The sequence below is a fragment of the Acanthopagrus latus genome, chromosome 19 (genome assembly GCF_904848185.1).
Source record: "Acanthopagrus latus isolate v.2019 chromosome 19, fAcaLat1.1, whole genome shotgun sequence".
NCBI classification, from domain to species: domain Eukaryota; kingdom Metazoa; phylum Chordata; class Actinopteri; order Spariformes; family Sparidae; genus Acanthopagrus; species Acanthopagrus latus.
Window position 1 is genome coordinate 13,371,738 of NC_051057.1, and position 6,000 is coordinate 13,377,737.

Consider the following 6,000-nt stretch of genomic DNA (forward strand, 5'->3'; position numbering starts at 1 on the left):
TTGGTGGGGTAGCCTCAGTGAGAACAACAGGTGCATCAGTGCCAAGCCATGTCTCTGTCAGGAGAATGCTGTCTAAACTGTTATCTAAAATTAAATCATTTATGATAAAAGATTTGTTTAAAAGAGAGCGCTCATCATGTCTTTTCAGAGGAATGTGAAAAACACAGTTCGGTCTAAAAACAGTCCTGCGTGTGATTCGTCTGCGTGAGAGTCTTGTTTCAATGGTGTGGATGTTGTCCTGTGCCTCGGGGGCAACTGAATGGGGGGTGTGTGTCGTGTAGGTAGGGGCGGGTGCGGGTGAGTGAGTGGCATGTGTGTTTACCGTGAGTCAGGAGGTGGGTGTGGTGCAGGAACGGACAGTCAGGTCAATATTGACAGATAAAAGCCGTGATCCCTCCTGGTTTGGGTGGAGGCCATCCCGTTTAAAAAGGCTGTGCTGTTCGCTCAGCTTGAGGGCAGAGGATGTGACCTCATTCACGCTGGCTCCAGGGTAGCAGAAGGTCCGGCCGCTGTGTGCTGCCACGTGCCTGACCATGGAGGTCCCGACAACCAGCACAGAGGGGGTGCGCCGCTCCACTGGCTGCCTGGAGGTGCGTCGGAGGCGGGATGGGGCGACGCCGGATGGAGCCTGAGGCACGGATTTATGGCGCCGTGCTGCGGTTTTTCCTCGCCGAGATGGAGGGGAGGGATTGGGCTGGACAGGTGGACCCCGGACCCTGGGCTGGTGAGAGCCACGACCAGTTGGATGAGCAGGTCCCATGGGCGAGCCGGACATGGCACCCACGGGAGGGGAATCCTGCAGGCTTAGAATGTCAAACCTGTTATCCAGTGGAAGATCCGGGGGCGGAGGAGGAGGAGATCGACGAGCCCCAGCGCCCCTGTGCGCCCCTGTGCACCACTGACCAGTGGTCCCCCAGCCTGAGTGGAGTTGAGCTCACCAGAGCCTCCACTCCATCCTCCCGTCTGAGGCACAGCAGGTCCGCGGTGCGTAGGCAGGAGGTGGAGGGTGCCGATGACTTGGGCTTGGCTCCCTGGTGGTGCCAGCGGGACTCGGCTAGTGCTGGTGCCGGAGTCTCGGTGGTGATTGAGCCGGGCCATGGCAAGGTGGTGTTGTCCATGGTCGTCATGCTCCGGTCACCAACGCCGGATGTCCTCAGGTGGGAGATCAGCTTCGCCTGGTTTGTGGCGACAGTGGAGAAATCCATAAGGATTTTTTCCTTCTGTTTGAGGTCAGCCTTCAGACCAGAGACGCTGTCCCTCAGTTTTGAGAGGGTGGGGAGGCAGGATTCACACACCGCCTGCATGCCTGCAGCCGGCGAGGAGATTCGGCGTCTGGTAAGTAGCTCCCAGAGCTACCTTTGGCTAGCTGGTTAGCTAGTTTGCTAACGTTTAGCGTTAGCAGGCGTATTCTGTCCTGACTTAACAAACTTTTGTGCTGTGTCATTGTTTGTCAGAAAAAATCCATCCAAAAATCCAAATTGAATCCAAATTGAAAACTTACACAAAGTGCTACAAGTCAATGTCTCTCATTTACACATCCACACGTACGGATACATTCAGGAAACTCAGAGGAACCAAAAACAATGTCTGTGACGTTTCTCTGATGATTCTAAACATTATCTACTCCTTACATGTTCAGTGTACAGGTCAGCATCAAACCACAGGATACGTTTTATAATGTTTTTGAGTGTTTACAGCTGCTAACGTATGCAACGCTGTTACCGTGATCACGCGTGACAGTTAAATATTTATAAAAATCCATCCTGTGGTTTGGTGCCGACCTGTATACTGAACACATACGGAATAGTTAACGTCTATAATCACCAGAGAACATTAAACACGTTGTTCTTGGTTTCTCTGTTTCCTGAAGATATCCATACGTATGTGAATGTGTAAATGAGAGATGTTAACTTATAGCACTTTGTACAAGGAGCTTTATGAAGTTCACTCCACTGACTTGTATCCGTTCACAGGGCTCCATTCTGGGGGCGACGTCGACGTACGGTCCAGCTGATCCCTTCAGTTTATTACCGGGAATACTCACTGTGAAGTACCGTGTGTGTTTCATAGGTCTGACCATGAGACTGCAGTCTGACCCACAGCTACTACCAGGAGCTCTTCAGAGCGGCTTCATTACGATTACCATAAATGTTAAGAGCATTTGCGCACTGGAAAAGAAATGTGCGGCTGATTTGACCAAGCATACGCGAACCATGGCTGGCTTGACTGCAGTACGGAACCGGACATGGTGGTGATTTCCTCGCTGTTTCTGAAAACATGTAGCACAGTCTGTGCTACCAACACAGCCTTCACTCTCGCCTGTTATCTCTCTTCTTGCTCCAGCGTCTAATATGCACACCGCTGCCCCCTAATGTAGATGCGTAGCGCGTCGGTCAGACTGGACGCTGAAGAAGAACAGAAGCCGCTGTCGTCACTCTCCTGTGCAGCTTGGGACAGCAAATTCAAATTGAATTTTGGAACTTTCTTTTGCAGGCTTATTACTCATTTTATTTCTAAGTCACATAATGCAGCGAAGACCTTGAAATGGAAAAGCATTTCTGCTAATGCATTTTAATTTTCAAATTTGACATTTCAAATTGAATTTTGATACCTATTTGCAGGAGCATCTTTTTAAAACGGAACCTTAAATGTCGTTTTCTTTATCATTTTAATTAAGTTATAAAATGAGAAGTCTTTAAGAAGAAAATGAAAATGCAATTTGGATGGTTTATTACTCATTTTATTTATGAGTCATATTCTGAAAATGAAAAAAGCATTTCTGTTAATCCATTTTAATTTGAATTATGGAACAGATTCACTTCCATATACACCGATCGTCGTTGCCTGTCATTCGTCTGCCTCCGTCCCTCCCCCAACTTCCCTCAACAACCAAACTTGCTGCTTGGACACTTTAGTGACAAAAGCCCATTCGTACCGTTTCTTCCTGCACTGTTCTTCCCTTGCATTGTTCGCAAAAAAGCGGACATTATTTACCCCATTATTTAAGTCCGATTTTGGACCTGCCGGTGTGTCCGTCGACTAGGGAGGTGGGCCGTGTGGGTGGCCTAGTGGCTAGCAGCTTGCTACACACGAACATTCGCAGATTCTGATTCCACTTTGTTGTCCGTGCGTCTCCGGATCTCCTCAGACCTGAACAGACTCGGTCCAGACTCGTTTAGTCTCATTAATCCACAACAGTCAGTTTCGATGCACTGAACAGAACGGGACCAAACCTGCTGCCAGATCCCGGTCCAGCTCGCACTGCTGCAGGTCTAAATCTGCTTTTCTCTTAAGGTATGTCGTGGAGGTGAGCTCTGCAGTGATTGGATCTTGTGCGCATGTGACTGTGGTGGCTCCGGTGGACAATGCTTGCGGATTTGGTGAAGCATTTATGAAATAAATTATTAACAGTATCATTGTGGTCCAAACAAATCCGACGGCGCACACCCTTGAACCAAGCAGCAGCCACGTTGAAACGCTCGGGTAAGTCTGATCCTGATCCGCAGAGACATTTGAGGATCACACACACACACACACAGATTCATTGTTTTTATAGAGAGATAAGTAATAAAAATGCTTAATGAATCATATTTGTGGTTTTCACAGTAAAAACTCTAACTTTTTCCAACTCAGATTTGATGTTTTTTTGTGATTTTAGGTCCATTGTGTCCCAATGCGTTGATTTTGAATGTTTGTGATAAAATTAAGGTTGAACTGTTCTATAATGTGCTGCGAAGTTCCTTCCCCTTAAAATAATAAACTCTATAAAATCCTCAGGGATTAGCTGGAGATTGCCATAAAAATTGACTTTAAGGAGATATGTGGCTCTCGCAGGACAGTTTCGAAACATGATGATGTTACAGATTAGCCCTAGGTCTTTTACACAGTAGTTGAAATGAGCTAAACCTTAGACATCAACATCAAACAGAGTTAAGTTGTTCTTCCTGCTTCTGCACGTTTTTTGGCTTGCTTCTCTTCCAACAAATCTTGAGTTATAGAAACCTTTATGTATCAGAATGTTCAGATTTTTAAGATGACTTGTCATTTTGTTTTTTTTTTAATCTATCAATGTATCAAAAGCCCAAAATCAAAATAAAATACAATGATTTATTTAAATGTTCTCAATTTATTATTTGAAAATTGTTTTGAAAAGTGTTTTTTCTGTTGCTGATGGTGTTGCAATAAGCCTTGGACCAGGATCAGGAACTGGCACCCAGCCCGAGCTCTCTAAGAAGACGAGGAAAAACTCCTGATGAACAATCCTGAAAGGACACGGGAAGAAACCTCGGGAAAGGCAATTCAAAGAGACAGTGTATGCGCATTGGTGCTATCTGAGTCGTGCTGATGTTTGCATTTTTTTCGCTGCCTGAACTAATGCAAACTTCTCTCTTTTTTTTTTTAATTAATTGAAGAATTTCTTCTTCGCTTAAAAGTAGGCGAACCGGAGCACCCGGAGTAAACCTAATATAGCTCAGGGCGAAAACACTCAGATAGCTAAAATGCCGCAGAAACCTAGACCAGTTCCAGTTTTTTGTCTGTGCCTAGGGCTTCTTAAACAGCGCCTTGAATCTTTGCCACGCAGAACGTTTCTTCGGCTTGTTCATTTGCTGCGTCAGGAAGGTGATCGTCTCTGCCAGGAGATTCATTTTTGTATCCATGGCTTTCTCCTTTTCCTCCATGGTGTGTTGGATGTCACTGAGGGACTGCTTGAGACTGGTCCTCTCCTCCTGCCACTCCAGCTGACGACGCCCCGACTCACTCTGTGTCCGGGCGAGCGTAGCCTTCAAAACTTCGCTTTCCTTGTTCAACTGGGCCACTGAGTTGTCGAGGTCCTCCCGGCTGTCTTGTTCCCGCTGAAGAGCCTCCAAAAGCTGCCGTATTTGGGAGATCGCTTTGGCTTCCGACGCCGTCTTCTCTGACAGCTGATACTCCAGATATTCAATGGTGATCTTCCTCTCCACCTCGACCTGGTTGTGGGCAGCGTTGTTTCTTGTGAGTGTTTCCTCTAACGCCTGCATCCGAGTTTCTAAAGCCATATTCTCGATCTGAAACTTGGCCAGGCTTTCGTCGCTGGCATCCTGGATCTCTTTTTGCTGCTGGAGAACCTCCTCAAGCTGCTGCACTCTAGAGAGCGCTTCAGCTTCGTTCACCTCCTTTTCCAACAGCCGGATTTCCAGGTCCGCAATGGTCTCCTGCCTCTCCCTCTCAGCCTCATCATGGTCAGCGTTGTTCCTCCTGAGTGTTTCCTGTAACGCCTGCAACTGAGTCTCTAAAGCCTCGTTCTTGTGCTGCAGCTCGGCGATTTTCTCCGCCTGCGTGAGTGTGGCGTACTTGGGGGAAGCACCCACCCTAACGCTGTTGCCTGCCTGCGTTTCCTTGATTTCCTTCTCTGGGTTGCGGCCCTTCTGGTTTGGCACCCAAAGCTTTTTGTTTTCGATGGTGCCCCTTTTAAAATCAGTGTCCTTAACCCCCCCTGAGTAATGTATCCCAGAGTTGCGGTATTTTGGTGCAGGGCCTGGACTCGCTGGCCGCTGGTGTACAGGTGTCTGTCTCCTCTTTTGAGCACCATTATATTTCTTACGAGACTGGGGCACCATAACAGACTGCTGATGTTCCGCAATCTGTTGTTGTTGTCTTTCATACACACCAAGCTCGTGGTTCCTGCGGAGTACAAAAATCCTCAAGTCTTCCGTGTCCCTATACATGGTTATTTGTCGCTCAGTAGTGTAGGCTCTGTCGATCCGTCTGTTGATCCGTCTGTCTCGCGTCGTCACAATAGCCTGTATGAAGTTGTGTTTGCAAGCTCCTGTAAGCTTTCCTTTGCTGGATCAAAGTCAACATTCTAGAATGTTTACAGATAGATATGACAGAGATACCATTACTGTTACCATGGCAACCCTGTGGAAACACTCAAACATTCTTTTATCAGTTATGCAGCTTTCCATGCAGAAGGATTCCCATTCATCCTAATGGGGAATTTTTAAAATTTTGTTCTGCTGC